Source organism: Balaenoptera musculus, chromosome 6 (genome assembly GCF_009873245.2).
Source record: "Balaenoptera musculus isolate JJ_BM4_2016_0621 chromosome 6, mBalMus1.pri.v3, whole genome shotgun sequence".
Taxonomy (NCBI): Eukaryota; Metazoa; Chordata; class Mammalia; order Artiodactyla; family Balaenopteridae; genus Balaenoptera; species Balaenoptera musculus.
This window is the reverse complement of record NC_045790.1, coordinates 86,838,060-86,859,824: the sequence shown is the minus strand read 5'-3', so window position 1 is coordinate 86,859,824 and position 21,765 is coordinate 86,838,060.

Below are 21,765 nucleotides of genomic sequence, written 5' to 3'. Positions count from 1 at the left end.
ACAGTGGAATAGAAAAGATTATGAAATATTTAGTAGTCAAATTTCACCAAGATTTGATGATGTGCCTTCAGATGTATTAAATTAATCTCATTCCATTAGGAAATGCTACTAGTTTCCCGTCTCTTCATACACCTATTCTCAGATAAGTATCTTTTACTTGTTTTCTTTGAAGAAATTCCTCTCTGAGTGAATATAGAAAAACTGTGAGAAGAACAGAAAGACACAGGATTTGGACTTCTCTAACAGGAATATCTGCACAACAGAGTTAAGACTGTCCAGTTTTTTATTTATGTTTATTTATTCATTTTTTTCCCAAACAATGGGACTTAGACTCAAGGGAAGAGATGGCTAGGGTATGCAATACCTTTCTATATTTTGTAAAGTATTCTGTTTTATGAGGTAAAGCTGTGGATGTCATGAAAGAAAGCTTAGGTTGTCATTATCTCAATTCAGCTTTATCTATCTATTTGTCAGAGTTCTTCAAAATTCTAACATTAGGTTTTATGTCATCTTAACATAAACAGGGCTTTGTAGATATTTTTGTGTTTATTTGGTTTTGTTATCCCTTTTGTCCTCAGAGATATTATAGAAAGAAGTTGGAAGAGACAATGTAGGCTGCTGATAAAAACAATTCTACTTTTAATTAGAACTTCTCCTAGCATTTAATTTAATTGGGATTGGGCTAAACTTTTATTCAAAGAGCTATGAGACCTTCATAAATCATTTAGTTCTGTACCTTTGCCTTCAGACAATTGAGAACCTAAAACTAATGGGAGAATATTCAATCTTGTTCTTTAACTACTCAAAACTAAGATAAGGAAGGATCAATAGGCAGGTTCACTTAATTACAACTGTTAACTATTTGTAAGCTTGATTGTGTTATCTCCAAAGACTGCTGACTTCATGCTATTTTCTTCACCATAGGATTGGCTGACAAACTTACTGTGATTGATTTATAGTGATATGAGTATTATCGATGCTCCCCCACCACCAGCAACACTAAAGAAACACAATAGTTTTTATAGAATTCATACATATGTTATCAAGTCTTTGCACTGTCTTGTGACTTATATATCACTTTGTAGAAAATCCATTCATCAATTAATTCATTTAACAGAACAGACTATATACTATTCTACTCTATGCCAGGTTTTATAATGACTGAGTGACTGTTATGTGCTAGGCACTGTTCTAGGACTCAATCTACCTCCAAACAAAACAAATACAAGCCCTGCTGTCAAGCATGTTACCATTGCTGATAACTTTGGAATCCTTCTGGAGAACATGTGCCTCAGATTTATTTCACCTGTGGGGCAAGGCACTGAGGTATATATGCCTGAATTCTCATTAGACATCAGTGTGTATTGTTCCCAGAGGGTGTTACATTTTCAGTGTTTCTGGCTTCTGAGGACACAAGTATAACAGACTCAGCTGGCACAGGAATCTTTCAAGAAAACAGATGCATATGGTAGTAGTTAGAAATTGAACCAACGTGCCCTCACAATGCTATAGTTGGAGGAAAAATGTTTGGGAAGTAATAGCATATTCTACAATCCACCTCTGCACAGCCCAAAGCAATACATGCTTATGTTCATGCCATCCTGTCACTGAATTTTCAAGGTGGTATCTGGTCACAATTTCTTTTAAATAAATGACAGCCACAGAATTAGTGAAATGATACAGTCCCTGGTGCTGTATATGGTCTTGAGGACGGTTACTTACTGAATTTGTGTCCCTACGCTCCAAATTCATACTCTAAAACCCTAACCCCCAAAGTGACAATATTAGGAGGTAGGGTAAAAGAAAATCTTAAAAATCTCCTTCATAAATATTGGTGGGAAGCTTTAGCCCTCATATTAAGCAGGTAGTGGACTAATTTTGGAGTGAGATACTGAGGAGGAACTAAGTGGGCATATGGTTGTCTCCAAAACTCTTGGAGTAGATAAAATATACAGCTGTTTCCAATTAGTCTTTTCAGCCTCAGTGATTGCCTTTGGGGTTGCTGAGTCCTTGAAGAGCCCCTGATGGGGGTAAAAGGCCAAAAGCTCAAACACTATGGAAAGCTGAGGGGCTGGAGTGAGAAAGGAAAGGTCTGGCAGGAGTGAACAGAGGTAAGGAGGAGGTAGAAGTTTTGAAGGAGGACATATTCAAGGGATCTGAAGGGAAGATCAAAAATGGTAAAAAAAAAAAAAAAGGAAAAGGATCTGGGGTGATGGGAAGGGAGAGGTCCTAGGTAAACCACTTGGGGGAGAACTTAAGTTCCCCCCAAAAGGACATTCAAATTCCAACTTATTCTTAATCAAATCATGCCGACAAGGAAGGAATCAGACAGAGTTAGCACCATAGTGGCAGAGCAAATGGTCAACAGGAGTCTTCAGAGGAGGAAAATCAGAAGAGTGAGAGTTTCCAGTGGGGAAGGGAGGCACCAAATTAATAGCAACAGAGAGAAAGAAAATCCTAAAAAGATATCTACAAAGAAAAATAATCCAAATAAGATTTCTACAAAGAAAGTACTCCAAATGCCAGAGAACCAAAGTTCAGTCAAAGGAGGTCTCAAAATTTCCCATGATCTAAACCAATAACTTTCAAGTAAAGAAGGCTGGGACTATAACCCAACTTCAAGTGTTTACTCAGAATCCTAAGAAACACAAGCTATCCTGCTGTACTTCACGTGGACATTCATCCAGAGCACTGGGTAAGGAGTACAATTCAAAATTAATAAAGGTTTTAGTAGTTCTTAATAGGTCTAATAAGTCACATACTTAGATGGAATTGGCAAATTTTAATTCGTATATCCTTGTCTATAATGTAGATTTATTTTATTATGCTTTCTTGCATTGTCTTTAAATCATTATTATAGTCCCATTTAATACATTTGAGAGCTTTATACCAGCCAAATATTATGCCGAAAAATAATGATTGATGCCCATTTAGCTCTACTTTTCTTTAGTTTTGACAGTTCTATCCTCTTAAACGTTTAAAGAAATATCTTGATTGAATAGTACACAATTTCCCAATTCTTTATATCTTTCTTACAGGTAATATTTCCCTAAAGAACTTAAACAGTGATTACTCTGATCAGCAATATATTCTTAAAAGTTTGTTTTCTCAGTTGAAGCTGCATGGTTCAAATTATCTTTGGGGATATTTGATGGGAAGAAATTTTAAACAGAATGATGTCTATATAAAACAATAATTATATTCAGAAGAAAATATTTTTCATTGCTGCTTAGTGTTATGACTTTCTAAGGTGACTTTTTCTTTGAGATGACTCTATTTATTAAGGTCTTTTGTAAGTGTCATAGAAATGTCTAATTTGTGTTATGGTTGACATTAAGGGAAATGAGAAAAATGTCTATCTCAATAAATTTCCTGGATGTAAACTATTTCGTTATTGTTTTTTAAATATGTATAGCATATAAAAATTAATCCAAACTATGAGTTTTTTTTAAACAATTTGAAGGTACCTCTTTAAGTCATATACAGATGCAGATAATTTGCTGCAATTATTGAACAAGGACTTTAGTTTGTGGTATGCCAATTCTTTTTTATTTTTTTAATGGTGCAACAAATGATAATTCAAGGATAGCTATGATGAAACTATTAAATCTTTCTTTTTAAAGTGCCTATAGCTATTTGAGTTTATGCTCTGTTCTCTTTTTCTACTTTCTGATCCAGGGGTTCATCCACTTAACTCCTCTCTTTCATTTGACTCCACCTAGTAAGTTCTGTGCCTTTCCACTATTTTACACTTAAACAGTCTTATACAGTCATCACAGTGATCCCAAGATCAGCTACACAAACTGCTATAGTTAAAGAGCTTAGCTGTTCATTAGTACAATAATGTAAATAGCAAAACAGAAAAAGTTAAGTGTCTCCAGAGTGTTAAAGGAGAATTTAGAAATCGTGAAAATTTTAACAATCTGGTTCTGTATACTTGCGAACAGTATTAACTTTCTTAGTTTTAAGTTATTTATTATAAGTCAAATTCTTACTTTTTAAAAAAAAAAATTTGGCTGTATTGGGCCTTCGTTGCTGCACGCGGGCTTCCTCTAGTTGCAGGCAGCTGGGGCTACTCTTCATTGTGGTGCCTGGGCTTCTCATTGCGGTGGCTTCTCTTGTTGCAGAGCATGGACTCTAGGTGCGTGGGCTTCAGTAGTTGTGGTGCACAGGCTTAGTTGCTCCATGGCATGTGGGATCTTCCTGGACCAGGGCTCGAACCCATATCCCCTGCGTTGGCAGGCAGATTCTTAACCACTGTACCACCAGGGAAGCCCCAAAATTCTTACTTTTATTTTATTATTTTATTACTTATTATTGTATTGGTGATTATCACCAGTCAACCCTCTTTGCTGCAAATGTTTGCCTTTTTCTATGGTTGTTTGTCTTTTTAGTGAGACTATTGATCAAATCATGGCAGAGAGTAATAGGTGCCATTTGTTTAAAGTTATTGGCAAATAAGGCACATTCATATGGGCCAACTCTGAACACTCTGTGGTCTTCATTCATCAGAAATGTACCATGTCTTAGATGTTCACACCATTTCTTCCCTTCTATAGTTTTAATTATATTATATTACTTAATTATGTTTGATAGTTGAAGGAATAATTTTAACACTGTCTGATATGGTTATAAATGTATGTGGAGTAAATATTTAAGAAAATTATATGATCAGTGGGGAGTATAAAAGGATGTAAAGAGAGGTAAATGTTCTACACTTCACTCAACCTGGTAAAATTACACTAGTAGACTCTGATAAGTTTTACATATATGTAGTATATAATATTACATATAATTACACATGTATACATTATATTATATATACCTATATACTTTTATATAATATTATATATAATATTTATAATTATATATAATTTATAATTATATATAAACATTTATAATTATATATGTCTATAACACCTGGATCAAACACTAAAAATGCTATACAAAGAGATACACTAAAAAATTGAATCAAACAAAATAAAATTCTAAGAAATGTAATCTAAAAGTAGGCAGCAAAATAAAGGGAAACAGGAAAATAGAACAAATGGAAAAAATGAAAAGACAGGCTTCAGCCCTAACATATCAATAATTATATTAAATGTAATGCTCAAAAATATACCAATTAAAACACAGAGATTAAAAGTGTGGATTAAACATTACCTGACTATATGCTATCTACTAGAAACTCATTTCAAATATAATAATATAGGTAACTGCAAATTAACAGGGTAGAAAAATATTTATCATGCAAACAGTAATAAAAAGAAAGCTGGAGTGGCTATATTAATATCAGAAAAAGTATTCACAAGACAAACTTACTAGCGACAGAGATAGATATTATAAAATGAATAAAGAGTCAATCCACCAAAAAGGTATAGCAGTTATAAAAGTGTATACAGCAAACAACAGAAGTCCTGTGGTTGCCTGTCTGCAAGCTGCAGGCCAGGAAAGATGGTGGTATAATTCAGTCCAAGTCCAAAGACCCAAGGACCAGGGTTGCTAATGGCTTAAATCCAACTCCTAGGGTCAAAGAAGATGAAATGAAATGTCTCACCTCAAGCGGGCAGGCAGGAAGCAAAAAGGAATGATTTCCTCCTTCCTCCAACTTTTGTTCTAATCAGACCCTTAATGGATTGGATAATGGGGAGAACAATTTTCTTTACTGAGTCCACTAAGTCAAATGCTAGTCTCATCTGGAAACACCCTCACAGACATGCCCAGAAATAATGTTTAATGATGTTTAAGTTGACACATAAAATTAACCACCACAGCCCCTCTATCAATACTTAATAGAAATAGATTATCTGAAACCCCCTTTTTTTCAGCATTATGACTATTCAGGAAATTGGATTCACAATTTAAAAATTTTTCAAAGTAAATAATTTCCAGAGCCAGATGATTTTACTGAAGAATTTCTTAAATGATTAAAGGAGAATTAATATAAATTCTATACAATTTCTTCCAAAAACTAGGAGTGAACAGTTCTCAATTCATTTTATGAAACTAATATTAAAGTATTACAAAAACCTGACAAATACACTACAAAAACTAAATGTAAAGAACAATACCCTTCATGAGTATAAAAACAAAAATCCTTAACATTAGCAAAGAACTTTCAACAATATGTAAAATAATTATACACCATGTCAAGCTGGGATTGATCCCAGGGATGAAAGACTGGTTCAGTATCCAAATATTAATTATCATATTCCACCACATAAAAAGTCTAAAGAAAAAATCATGTGATTATTTCAAATGATGCAGAAAAGCATTTAATCAAATTCAACACCGATTCATGTAAAAACTCTCAGAAAAATAGGATTACAGGTAAGCATCCTCAATTTGATAAAGAGCTTCTTCAAAAAACCTTCTGCTAACATTATACTTAATAGTGAAAGACTGACTATTCTCCTCTTAATAACAGTAACAAGGAAATTTGTCCACTTTCACCTCTCTTTTCACCACAGTGCTAGAAGTTCTAGCCAATGCAATTAGGCAAAAAAAAAGAAGAAAAAAAAAAAGGAAATAAAAGATAAATAAAATAGTTTCTATTTGCAGATAGCATTATTTTCCACATAGACAATGACACAGATCTACAACACTCCTGGAATTTATAATTGAGTTCAGCAAGGTCACATGATAAACATAAACATATATTTATCATAGGATACACATACAAAAATCAATTGTATTTATAATACTAGCAGTGAACATAGTGAATACATATATTAAAAATATGATACTATTTACAATTACCTAAGGAAATACTTAGATATAAATAGGAGAAAAAAACTGTATACGGGTTTTGTTTGCTAGACACTTCAGATCACATCAGAACAAAAAAAAAATGTAGAGACAAATGGTTTTTATGGACAAAATATTTTAAAAATTAAAATAAAATTAAAATATTTATATTACCATAAGATTGATCTCAAGATAATATCTCAATAAGAGTAATCATTCAGTGGGGAAAAGAATAGTCTCTTCAACAAATGGTGCTAGGACAACTGTATATATGTCTATCAGATAGATAGATTAGATAGATAGATAGGCAGATAGATATAGATATATTCACAAAAGAACAAATAGATAAAAGTTCATATATATTCACCACAGCATTTATATATTAATGAAAAATTATTACTGATGTTTATGGAACCATTAGAATATATAATGGTACATCCAAACAATGGAATATCATGTACAGAATTTTTTTAAATGAAGATTATATGTGTGTGCATGTGTGTATTCTTTCACGTTATATACTCAAGACATCATTAAGTGAAATCAAATGTGGCAGGATAGTATTAAATCATGATCCCATTTATATAGAAAAAATTATGCTTTCAGTCTCAATGTATACCCGCATATATAAATAGACTAGGCATTGGGTCGTAAAAATACGTATAACTTGTCTCTGGAGACTAGGACTTGGTGTTGAGAAAGAGAGAGAATTTGAATTTTAACTTTCTATCCTCCTGAATTAAAAAAAAATTAAATTCCACATATATTTTATTTTAATGATAAAATGCTAGTTAAAATAATTAAGAATTTTTCCAACAAAACTCATTAATGTAGATAATTGCTTTACATTCTCCCAAAGGAATACTTGCTTTCACAAAGACATTAATTTTTCTTGGTAGGCTTTTCATATGTTTTGAAACAAATTATTTGATATTTAGTATATAGAATTCTGGTCCTATCAACAATCCTTAGGAATGTACACACATGGTACCCATATATTCTGCAAGATAAGTTGGACTAATGGAAGTTTGAAGGTTTCCTGGACAATGAAAAATGTTTATAATATCTAGACAGGGAAATTGTACATTCTTAGTAGTTTGAGCTATTCTCAGTTATCCGAATAGTGAAAACACACAATCTATACAACCTAAGTTGATTAGAGAACATCTATTATTGAGGAATGTTGTGTAATTCCTTGTGAATTTATTAATTATTCTATTTTATAATAATATAGTTTGATCTGGTAACACTACCAGAGGAACTATCTTTTTTTTATTTTATTGAAGTATACTTGATTTACAATGTTGTTAATTTCTGCTGTACAGCAAAGTGATTCAGCTACATATATATAATACATATATATATATTCTTTTTCATATTCCTTTCCATTATGGTTTATCACAGGATATTGAATATGGTTCCCTGTGCTATACAGTAGGACCTTGTTGTTTATCCATTCTATATATAATAGTTTGCAACTGCTAATCCCAAACCCCCAATCCATCACTCCCCCACCCCTCCTGCCCTTTGACAACCACAAGTCTGTTGTCTATGTCTGTGGGTCTGTTTCTGTTTTGTAGATATGTTCATTTGTGTCATATTTTAGATTCCACATATGTGATATCATATGGTATTTGTCTTTCTCTTTCTGACTTACTTCACTTAGTATGATAATCTCTAGGTCCATCCATGTTGCTGTAAGTGGCATGATTTCATTCTTTTTTATAGCTGAGGAGTAAGGAACTATCTTTTTGAACCATATATGGAAAAATATTCATCTTAGTTATATTTTACACAAAACTAATAGTAATGCTTGGAAATAATTGTCACCTTCTGATGAAAATCTCAGTGCCATTTCATTAAATATGTAAACTCAGTATAGCATGCAGAAGCTTTGTGATTATGACCAACACTGTACTTTGAAAATATAATATGCTGTGTTTGGCAGCACCTGAAAAGGCTCTCAATTAATCCAACATTTTAGTATCTATTTGCATAATCAACTCCCCTATAGCGTGGGCTCACCTAGTGACACATTTCTACAAAATAAAATATGGCCAAGGTGATGGGAGGTTACTTCCAAGATTAGGTTACGAAAAACTGTCATCTTTTCTGGCTTTCTCTCACTCTCTTGCTGATGAAACCATTTGCCCTGTGGAGATGCTCATCTAGCAAGGAATGAAGAAAGGCATCAGGTCAGCAGCCGCCAGGCAACTGAGATCCTCAGTCCAGACACCTATGAGAAATTTAACCCTGCCACACAACCATGTGACAGATCCTTACGATGGCTGCAGTCCTGGCTGAGCCCCCTTGATTGCAGCCTTGTGAAATAGTCAGAGCCAGAAGACACGGCAGGCCATGCCTGGATCCCTGACCCACATCATTGTGATTTAATAGCTAATAAGTTTGGGGTAATTTCTGTGAAGTAACTGAAAACTGATAATATTTTGGAAAGTAATTTCAGAGGATTTAATAAAAAAAATACCTAGATATTGGAGACAAAAAACCACTAGCTTTAAAAACTTATTGGAACATAGAATATCAATATAACACAACAGAACCAATGACAGGAGTCATGAATTTCCCATTGTTCTCCATAATGATCATGCAGCCTTGAAATTATTTGGTTTACTTCTGAATAGTATGTTTTCAGAAGAATCTTGGGCCATATGAAGTGTTTCCAGAGGGTATCCAGAATATGAAATATGTGAAAACTACATTGAAAGGGTAAAGCTTGTGAGAGTTACAATTAGTGTATTTTGAAGCTAAAAGCTACAAAAGCTAAGCTAAGGTGATAATCATATTGCAGTATAAAAGCTAAGGTGGTAATCATATTGCAGTATAAAATTGTATCAAATTAATACATTGTACACCTTAAAATTACGCAATGTTATATATCAATTACATCTCAATTTAAAAAAAAGCAGGACATGCAGAAATACAATTTTATTGATTATTTGTCATTTCATAGAATGGATCTTAAAACAATTAGCAGGAAAACATATTATGGCTTCATATAAGAAAGATTTTTAAAGATTGACAATACTTATTCCACTCAAAAAATTGATTATCTTATGCATATGTGAACTCTTGACTACTAATATTCTTCTGGAAGTAGTAGGATGAACATGTCTTAGGGATAGTATAGAGATGAGTGCTATATTGAATTGGAAATTTACTAGATATAATTTAAAGTTTCATATAATTATTATTTTCAAAGAGACCTGTCAAAGTTCCATGGTAAACAAATAATTAACTTTAAAGTTTCCTAATTCTTATTTCAGGGCTTTAATATTTATTGAAAAAAATCCATGTGTTAGTGGACCTGCACATCTCAAACCCGTGTTGTTCAAGGGTCAGCTGGATATCCTATTGGTTCTGCTTCTCTGAAGAACCTAACTAATACACCTGCAGCCTATTAAACAAAGCAGTAGCCTTATAAGCCAGAAATAGAAGACTCTAGCTAGCCCCTCCTCCCCCCAGTTGAGCTTAGTCCTTCTACTGAGAGGCAGTATAGCAGTGTTTAAGGATGTGGGGTTTGGTGCCAGAATCACTGGGTCCCAGCCTGGCTCTATTAAATAACTAGTCATTAAACCTTGGGTAAGTTATGAAACCACTCTGCTTTAGTTTCTTCATCTGTAAAATAGGAATAATGTGATATTAGTACCTGTATCATAAGATTGATATGAAACTTATATTATTTAATTCATATAGAACACTTAGAATAGTGTTAAACTGACTAAAAGCTCTCAATAGTTATTAGCTATTATTATCCCCTGGTTGCATGTTAGATCTCATAGGGATATTTTAATGGAAATTTGTGTTTTCTTTTCAAGTATTCACTACAAAAATTATTTTAAATGTTTTATATAAAAATTTCTAAATTCTAAAAGCATTATCTATAGCTCTATTTTTCTAATTCTCATTTATTACTTGTCAAGATTCTCCAGAGAAACAGAACCAATAGAATGTGTGTGTAATATGTATATATATATATATATATATAGATATAGATATAGATATAGATATATAGATATATAGATATATATATAGAATATCAATAACACAATAGAACCAACTTATATATATATATAGTCTCTAAACTATAATATCACTATTATTTAAATAGGTTGAAATCTGTTTACGGATTCCCTTTTCCCATGGAGCCCTGTACTAGAACCCTATCATCCTCAACTCCCCATCCCTTTTGATAAAATAAAAGCATCTTTAAAGAATTATCTTTCTAGTAGACCTCATTCCTTATTCCATTTTATCCTCAATATATTTATGTCAGTTGACATGTTTCACACTGTCTACACTTGCTCTTGCTTGAGGCATCAAAAAGTTCTTTGTTACCTTGTTATTCAGTGTAATTTTACTTTATATATTTTGAGTTCTCTGACTTTGATGCTTTAGTCTCTTTTCTCATAAATATGTGATGTAAAACTGCCTACAAATTAGAAATGCCTTAGCCAAAATAATTCATTATGGAATTTATAGTGGATTGAATGGTAGTCTCCAAAAATTCATGTCCACCCAGAAACTCCTTACAGCCTTACCTGGATATAGAGTCTTTGCAGATGTAATTAAAGTAAAGCTTAAGGTGAGATCATACTGGACTAGAATGAGTCCTAAATCTAATGGGAGTGTCCTTGTAAGAGACAGAATAGGACATACAGAAACACAAGGGAGAAGATGATGGGAAGATACTGGCAGAGACTGGTGATGTGTCTATAAGCCAAGGAGAGCCATGCTGGGAAGCCAGAAGAGCTAGAAGAAAGGCATGGAATTAACTCTCTCTGAGCCTCCAGAAGGAACAGACCCTTGTGACACCTTGATTTCAGACATCTGGCTGTCAGAACTGAGAGAGAACACATTTCTGTTGTTATAAGCCACTAAATCTATGGTAATTTTTTATGGCAACTGTAGGAAACTAATACAGAATGCATTATATAAACACTTACAGAATAATTGTTATGTTTCAGGCACTGATGTTTACACTGGTATGTTACATTCAGTAAGACCCAGGCCTAGATGTCATTTTGTTAAGTTTAATTACAATAAATTTGAGGAATGACAGTAATATAAATAGTTACAAATTACTAAGTAACTGAGTTCAAGCACTGGAGTAGTAAAAAAGCTGCTTTTTTTTCTTTTTAAATTTTGCTACATATTGCTTTGTTTCATTTACATTTATTGGCATTTCAATCACACTTCAGAGCTTTAAAATAGTGTCAGCTTCTTCTACAAATCACTAAAACCTACTGCTTGTGGTTATAGATTAGTGGCTTTAAAAAATATAAAGTGATATTCTCTTTCATCAGAGAAGATAATAGTACGTAAACAGTTATGAATAGAATAGAATAGAATAGAATAGAAAAGTAATCTGAGTTGGAAGGAAAATATAATGTTTCTTTCCCTGTTAATTCAATGTCAGCCAAGTAGAAAAAAAATTATATATAAATAAACAAGTTGCTGGAACTCAAACGTTTAGCAGTGCTTCACAGCCTTGCAAGCTCAAGTAACAAATGAAAAATTAAACAAGTTTTTCAAGTTCTGGGAATATCTGAATCAGACATAAAATTTATCATCTCACCTTTCATATATATCATATATATACACATATATGTATATATATGTATGTATATGTATGTACATATCTCAACTTTTTCAAGAAGACATTTTTGTGTATTAAGCATCTGTAGTATATGATTCTCCGTTTTCATACTTTCAGGATAAAATGCAAATTTATTTAACACAATCTCTTTGGCTATTCCAGTTTAGAATTCAAGTTTAGTTTTGTTTTCATCCCTTGTGCTCTAAACATGAAATCAAATAAATCAATATATTTCCCCCACAATGTCCTCTCACTATTTCTTTTTTTTTTTTTTTCTGTATCTATATATCTATATAAAAGACATAAAATAAACTTTGGAACTACTGTAGTCTGGATGTAAGCAGACTAGAGTAGTTGCTTATTATTGGAATAAAAAAGGTGGGATTGAGAAGAAATGTGCTTACAAGCTAAAGGGAGGTCTTAAAGCAGTAATACACATTTTGAGGTATATAGCTTTCTCTAAAGAGAGATATTGGGCATTTTAAAGAGGTTTGCATTTTAGAAGACTCTTCTTGTAGTTTTGGAGTGAACAATTAGGGCCCTGCAGCAAAAATCTAGGAGAGGGGTACTGTGGCATGGACAAAGGGATTGGTAGTGGGGACGGATTGAATAGAACCCTTTCAAAAAGAAGGAGGCAGGGAAAAACGTAGCTGGATGCAAAACCACCAATGAATGGCAAATGGGGAAAGCCTCCTTTGTTCTTTTCTTGTTTAGTATTGGACCATTATGGAAGAGCATTCATTTTGATAAAAGTGAACTCAGGAGAGTCATAGGAATAACTTCAATGAGTTTTTCTAAATGTTTGGGCAGTGAGAAAAGGAAATTCAGTCATCACTGAATTATTCAGGGGATGGTTGTCTAAGTGATGGACTTTTTCAGAATTTTTCTCCCTGTTTTCCATCTGTTGCTTACAATTGGTCATTTCACTGCTCGTTAGTCTCCTTATCCGAGGGAAGGAAATTATTTTGAAACTCCAGTGTCTTTAAATGCTGCATCCTGTTTGCATCATAATTAAGATTGTGTTTGCTTTTGTGTCTCTGATTCCAGTAATTCATTTCCTAGCATCAAAGAATATTTTAGAGCAGGAATAGCTCTTGAAAATCATTTAATCCAATGCTACCATAAATGTTACATGAGTTGTCCTAAGTCACATAGCTGGAAGGGAGGAAAAAACTGGATCAAACCCCATTCCTTCCACTGAGCTCACTATCTGTCTTTACTACATTATGATAAAATTGAAAATTATCTTTAAAAAATTGGTGCATTAGGAAATTTGTAGGTTTATCTTTTTTACTGCTCAGATCCATGTCAGCTTCTCACAGAAGTTGTTTCATGTATCTTTATTTTATAATGCTGGCTTTGGCTGCCTCCTATCAGACTTTATATACCTTTTAAGCCTGGCTTTGGATTTGCAAGCAAACTTTCACACTTCTTTCTCTTCTTTGGTTTCATCAGAACAAGCATGCGAGTCCTTTACTTTGAAGTTTATTTTTTAATTATGCGTCATCAACAGGAAAATAAAAACTGAGAAAAAGAACAGCTTATTTAGAGATAAGTCCCTTCTTGAGATGGTAACTTGAGTTTTCTAAACCGGATATTTCATTGAACTTTTACTCTCTCCATTTATTCCTACATTTGGGACTCTTATTTGCTCCCCTTCTTTCTAACCACACACTTTTCATTACTCCAGGATTTGGTTGGGAAAAATAATATGTGTCCTTTGCTTCTAGCATGACTGCCACATTGGCGGCCTATACTTATTTGGGAAAATGAAGATTTAAATTTTAAAAAGTTGCAGTAAAGGACAAGAAGATAACAGTAGCTGTGTCATAAGTATTATTTTTTCTTTGAAGGACATTGCTACGTGGTGTGTGTGTGTGTTTATTTATAACCCAGTTTCTATCTTGCAATTGAAATTAAATCAGTCACTCTAGGGAACTAGAGTAACCTATGTAACATTTTATTAGACTGACATTCAGTAAGTCGCCTATCTCATTGCACTAACTTATAAATATTTTGCAAAGAATAGGAACCTGTTGCCATCTCATTAGTAATAATTGACACAAAGAACTGGGGTAGAAATACATATGTCAAAAGCCATTCAACATCCATTCAACAAATATTTATTGAAGTGCAACTATATTCCATTAATTAGTCTAATCACAATAATGTGATATTTCATTATACTTTTCCATTAACCCTTTCCTTTTCATGAAACTAGCCAGCCTTATATCCTACTTCACCATTTCACAAACATGTCCAGATTGAGAAGACTGCCATGTATTCTCAAAAGCCTTGCCTCTACACTCTTTGGCTTCCAGGAATGGCCTGTTTCTGCCTGTAAAACTGTACCTATTTTAAAATTTGATTTATGTGTTTTTATTAACATTTTCTTCCTTGGAATCCCTCTTTCTTCCATGCCCGTAGATACATTCAAAGTAGAGAAGTGAACCAATATTAATCAAAGGCCAACCAAGTGCCAAACTTCTAAATGTGCCATCTTGTTTAATCTTAACTGAAAAAAGTAAGTATAATAACTTTTATTTTTTACAGATAAGAAATCAGAGGCTCAGAAAAGGCTTATCCAATATCATAGCACAAGCAACTGTAAAAGTTATTATTTGAACTATGATAAACTGACCCCAGCTTAAGGTCTTTTCCACACTGAGGCTCTTCACTACATTTCCTTACCTGTAACTATGTATATATACATATATATGCATCAACGACATTGCATTTTTAGCTGAGAGGAGGAACCATGTGTAATTTAAACCTGTATCCCAAAGTGACAGAGTATTTTGCCAAATGTTGGACAAAATAAATGCTTATTAAATCAAGTTAAATTGAATAGTTTCTCAGTCTTATAAAAAAAGTGAATTATATACAAAGGCATACTGAGAATCCTATTATAAAAAGGCAATAACAAGTCTCAGTCCTTAAGAGAGGTGAATGTGATTAATTTAAACATATAATAGGTACCTTGAATTGAGGAAGGATAGAGGCCCATTAAATAGCTAAGCCTCAAAGTTAAGTGCTTAAATAGTTTACTGAGAAATGCTGCACTGTCTGGGAATATTTATTAGGGAACAAAGCCTGACTCTGTTTTAAAAGTACTATTGCAATGACTGATAGACTCACTTTAGTTAATCAACCTGGAAAGTTTTGCAATCAGAATCAGAGCAAGATACATGGAAAACACTAGAGTGGTTTTCTAATAAAGGTAAATAGGATTCCTTCAAATCAAATGATGTGTTAGCTGTATAAGAAGGAGCTGGATCTTTTAACATTTCCACAAGTTATTGTTGTAGGATACTTCTTTCATTTGAACCACTGATTTTTAGTGCCTGAGGTAGATCAGCTCACTTGGGTTTAAAATGATTAATCATGCCTGGCAGCCTTCTAATATGTAAAGGTTAGTGGATTGCATCCCATGAGAAGAGTCTTACATTGCTTGGGAAAGAGCTTATATGTAGGCTGGCTATTTAATTAATAGTAATTAATGGATCATGGGTTTCATCTGGTATTGACCAATCTGTTTTTCTCTGCTCTGAGGCTATAGACTAAATGTATAATACATATCAGCCTTCAGTAGATGGATGTCATAGGCCTCAAAGGGATTAGGTCAATAAACACTGCTGGATTAGTAAAATTCATATCTATCACTCAAAAATCATAGCTAAGCATATGCATAATTGAAGGTTGATTGGTGATGTAATCATTTTACAAGCAAGATAACATCTTACTGTAAGAATTTTATATAGAGAAAATATGTAATCCAATGATCAGTTTCTGTGTTCTCAATCAGGGGTATGTAAAATTTTTCTGTAAAGGACCAAATACATATTTTAGGCTCTGTGGGCCATAAGGTATTTGTTGCAACTATGCAACTCTGTCATTCTAGCATGAAAGTAGCAAAAACAATATGTAAACAAATGATGTGGCTGTGTTCCAATAAAAATTTACTTATAGAATTTATTCACAGAAACAGACAGAGGGCAGGATATGACCTGCAGGCCACATATGGGCTGCAGGCCTTAACTTACTAATTCCTGTTCTAGACTCTGCATGTGACTTATCTCGTTTAATTCTCACAACATTTATATGAGGTATATATTATTATTATTACCATTATTATTATTTCTGCTTTAAAATGAGTATATTAAGGAGCATAATACTTAAATATGTTAACATTCTACTTAAAAGTTGAGCTATGATTTGAAACCATATTTTCTTACCCATTTACTATACTTCTTCTTGTATGTGTTACTCTTTTGGTCAAATGTTTGTATTAGTTAAGGCTAATTTCAGCTCTGAACAACCAAAAATATAAAATATTAATAGCTTAATCAGGATAAAAGTTGATTTGTAATTTAAAGTCAGATGAATGGCACAGGGTTGATATGAAAGCCAATGATGCCCAGAAATCCAAAATTTTTAACTTGTTTTTCTGTGATTTTCATTTTGAACTTTATAACTTGTGATTCAAGAAGCTTGCTCTAGGCTCAGCTAACATATCCACACTCCAAACAGTAAGTAAGAGAAAAAGGAAGGGTGATACAGGAGAGCAATGTCATTTGCTTTCATGAAACTGCCCTCCTGTTACATACAATGCATCCGTTTTTTCACATGACCACATTCAAGAAAGCTTGGAAATAGTCTTTAGTATAGGCAACTACATGCTCAGGTAAAATCACAGATTCTATTACTCTAGAAAAAAGGAAGAATTGAAATGAGGCAACTGGCAAGCTCTCACAAGTGTTACGCTTTCTCTGCTTAATGCAAGGCGAGTAGAAATGTGAGGTGGTACCTGAAATTTACCAAGCTACTATAAGGAGAACACAGCATATAGGCTTTAAATAGGCGCTGCCATCTAGTCTTCATCATAGTCCAATGAAAAGAGTTTCAGGTAGATTAAATAACTTTCCCAGATCCACACAGATCATAAAGAGCAGGTTCAATAAACAAACCCAGCTAAGTATAATCTCCGAGTTCCTACCTTTTCAATAGAACAGTAGTTTTTGAACAAGTTAGGGGTTTTCAAGCCAACTTGAGGATGTGTCAAAAAGCTAAGATCAATAGAAAAACCCTCATACTAATAAAATATCTCTTAAATCTTCTAAAGGCAAAGACCCAGTGAAACCAAAAATGGAACATTTATAGCGATAATTCTCAATGAAGGGATGAAAGAAAGGGTCACTTGATGGAATTTGAGTTGAGATGAGGGAGAGGGAATTTTTTAATATATATTTTTATTAGAAGTAGATATGATTAAAACAAACCCAATAAAAATAAAGGTGAGAAAAGTTGTCCCAGTGCAATGTATAAAAAAATCACCTGGGGATCTTCATTAAAGTGTAAATTCTGACTCAGTAGGCCTGGAGTGGAGCCTGTGATTGTAAATGGCCATCTTTTCCCTGTGTCTTCATCTGATGGAAGGGGACCTAGTAGCTCTTGTGTGGTCTCTTTTATAATAATATTAATCCTATTCAAGAGGGATCCACTCTTATGACCTAAATATCTCCCAGAGGCCTCACCTCTTAATACCATCACATTGGGCATTAGGTTTCAACATATGAATCTGGGGGGATGCAAATATTCAGTCCACAGCAGACCCCAAAAGCCAAAACAACCTTGCAAAAGAAGAACAAATTGGAAGTCTCACACATCCTGATTTCAAAACTTAGTACAAAGTTATAGTAATCAAAACTCTGTGTGGTACTGACATAAAGACAGATATATAGACCAGTGGAGTAGAACAGAGAACTGGATATCCACATACAAAAAAATGAAGTTGAACCCTTATTTTATACCATGTACAAAAATCAACTCAAAATGGATCAAAGACCTAAATGTAAGAGATAAAACTATAAAACTCTTAGAAGAAAACATAGGGGGAAATCATGACATTGGATTTGGCAATGATTTCTTGGATATGACATCAAAAATGTAGGCAACAAAAGAAAAAAATACATAAATTTTACTACACCAAAATTTAAAACTTCCATACATGAAAGGACACTATCAACAAAGTGAAAAGGCAACCCACAGAATGGGAGAAAATATTTGCAAAAGATAAGGAGTTAATATGCAGAATATATAAAGAATTCCTTCAACTCAACTAAAATAACAACCCATTTTTTTTCAATGGGCAAAGTACTTATATAGACATTTCTTCAAAGAAGCTACCTAAATGGCCAGTTAGACCATGAAAAGAGTCTCAGCGTTACGGATCATTAGAGAAATGCAAATCCCAACTATAGTGAGTTACTATTATACCTCACACCCATTAGGATGGCTACCATTAAAAAACAACAAAAAAAGGTACTAACAAATGGTGAGGATGTGGAGAATGTAAAATGGTGCAGCCACTGTGGAAAGACAGTATAATCGTTCCTCAAAAAATTAAAAATAGAATTAACATATGGTCCAGTAATTCCATTTCTGGGTATATACCTTAAAGAACTGGAAACAAGGTCTTAAAGAGATATTTGTACACACATGTTCACAGCAGCAGTTTTTACATTAGCCAAAACATGGAAGCAACCTAAATGTCCGTCACCATTGAGGGATGAATGGATAAACAAATTGTCAGGTGCGTGTGTGTGTGTGTGTGTGTGTGTGTGTGTGTGTGTATTTTAATTATATTGTACATGATATTTTTATTTATATCACATGTAATATATACAGACACGTCTCAGAGATACTGTGAGTTCAGTTCTAGACCACAGCATTGAAGGGTATATTACAATAAAATGAGTCAAACAAATATTTTGGTTTTCCAGTGCATATAAAAGTTACTTTTACACTATAATATAGTCTATTATCTGTGCAATAGCATTATGTCTAAAAACGATGTTTATACCTTAATTTAAAAAATACTTTATTACTAAAAATGCTAACCATCATCTGAGTCTTCAGTGAGCTGTAATCTCTTTGCAAGAGCAACATCAAAGATCACTCACTGATCACAGATCACCATAACAAATATAATAGTAATGAAAAAGTTTGAAATATTGAGAGAATTACCAAAATTTGGCACAGAGACATGAAGTGAGCAAATGTTGTTGGAGAAATGGTGCCAATAGTCTTGCTCCACGCAGCGTTGCCACAAACTTTCAATTTGTAAAAAAATGCAGTATCAGTGAAGTGCAGTAAAGAAAAGTGCAATAAAATGAGGTATGCCTGTATAATGGAGTATTATTCAGCCTTAAAAGTGAAAGAAATTATGACATATGTACGAGGTGGATGAACTTTGAGGACACTATGCTTTGTGAAATAAGCCTGTCACAAAAGGACAAATACTATGATTCCACTTAGATACCTAGATTATTGAAATTCATCGAGACAGGAAAAAGAATGATGGTTGCCAGGAGCTAGAAGACAGAAGGATGAGGAGTTATTGCTTAATGGGTACAGAGTTTCAGTTTTGCAAAATCAAAGGAGCTCTGGAGTTAGCAGTGGTGATGGTTATACAACAACATCCATAATGTACTTAAAGTTTTGAATGTACTTAAAGCCACTGAATTGAATACTTAAAAATGGTTTAAATGGTAAATTTCATGTTACATGTATTTTGCTACTATTTTTTTAAAAAGCTGCTAGTCTTCTAGTCTGTAGTGGCAAGGCTGTAAGGGATACATGGACTCCCTATTGAGATCCTGAATTGCACTGTGCTCCCAACAGTTCTCACAAATGTAAATAATTTAAGAATATTACTTCAGATTTTATTGCATCGTACTCCCTTGATGTTTTCAAGCAACTAATACAATTGTCCAAAATCTACATTTTAGGGGTGTATGTGTATCTGTGTGTGTGTGTGTGTATTTGGAATGGGAGAGGATACCCTTCTTTCTAAACTTCATACCTTTCTCAGGAGTATCACATTTTAAACTATTATCCTTTTTTTCAAAAAAGATTAGGAAATTGAAGATGCTGTGGGTGGGAAGAAACAGTTTTCCTCAGATCTCAGAAGCCTCTGAATCAATACTTAAACTTCATTCTTTCTCAATAATGAACTTTGCATTAAAAGCAGGTTAAATCCTAAATTGTTGCACTTTCCCCAAGTAACAAATTGTTTAAATGGCATTTGAGGAGGAAGTTTTTAATATTAGTCTCTCTTAAAATATATATATATGCAAATAAGATATTTAGATAGAAACTCTGAGTGTAATTATTTGGTAACATTCTATTATATCCACTTTAGAACTGAGTCACAATTTCTCACTGTCATGAAAACACTACTTCCTTTTCCTTCCTCTAAGATACAGATTACTTCAGTCGTCATTTTTTGACACTGGACAAAGAAAATTACGGAGATTTAAAGGTAAAAGCTCCCACACACACACCAGAATTCCTCCTTTTCAGAGAAAATCATATAGAATTATATAATATTGGGGTTGCAAAGAGCCTTAAAGACTACCTAGTTTAACCATCCTCTTGAAACATGAATTGGATATTTAATTATAGATTTACAATTGTGGCAATTGTAATTTCAAGGAAAAAAATAATTAAGGTTTTAGGATATGTTCTCTATGTAACATAAAGAGTAGAGAAACTTACAGAGAAGACTTTAACCTGTCAAGGCTGGACAGGACCACAGCATTCCTTTTGTATTTCAAACAACAGGGAAATATTGCTCCACAGATAAAGATGATGCTAAAAAGAGGAAGCCAAGAACTCTTGGGATGCAGCTGCCACCCAAGTAAGGAGAAATGATTTGAAAATCTCAGAATGAATAAGCATTTTACATAGCTTGGCCCTTGGTGACATTTATTTATGATTTATTGATTTTTGGAGTGGTGGGGGGAATACAGAGAAGTGGAAAACCAGGACACTTAAAAAGTGGAGGCCAGAAAGGGCAAACGGGGCCTTTGGTTCTGATATGTCATCTGTGGGCAGTTTTTCCTTTCTCGTTAGGAAATTAAATCTTGTAATGACTCAAGAAATCTCATAGCTCCACATCTGTGGCCTATGGATATCTGAAAGAGAAATAAATATATTTGGGGGGGGGGTGTTGAAAATATATCTGTTAAAATCCTGGGAGGTGGGAGGGTGGGAAGTCCAAGTGTTGCTCTGACTCCCTGTCCTCACATATCTGCCTTCTGCCTAGAGTACAGCTGCACATCTTAAACAAAATATACGTCACATTCACCTTGAAGAATCTTCTGACAGTCCTTGTCAGCTCTAGGATAGAATTCATAGTTTTTTTTCTTCTGTTACTCTACATGATTCAAATATCTTGCATAACACCTATTATTCTGTATAGGAGTTAATCGTATGTAAGTTTGGCTCCCTCAATGGATCAGTGAGTGTAGGGACCATTGTATGTTTTAAACTGAAGTACTTCCCTCATAGTTCAAGATACAAGCAAATTAGCAAATGACGGAAATGGTGTGGGCACT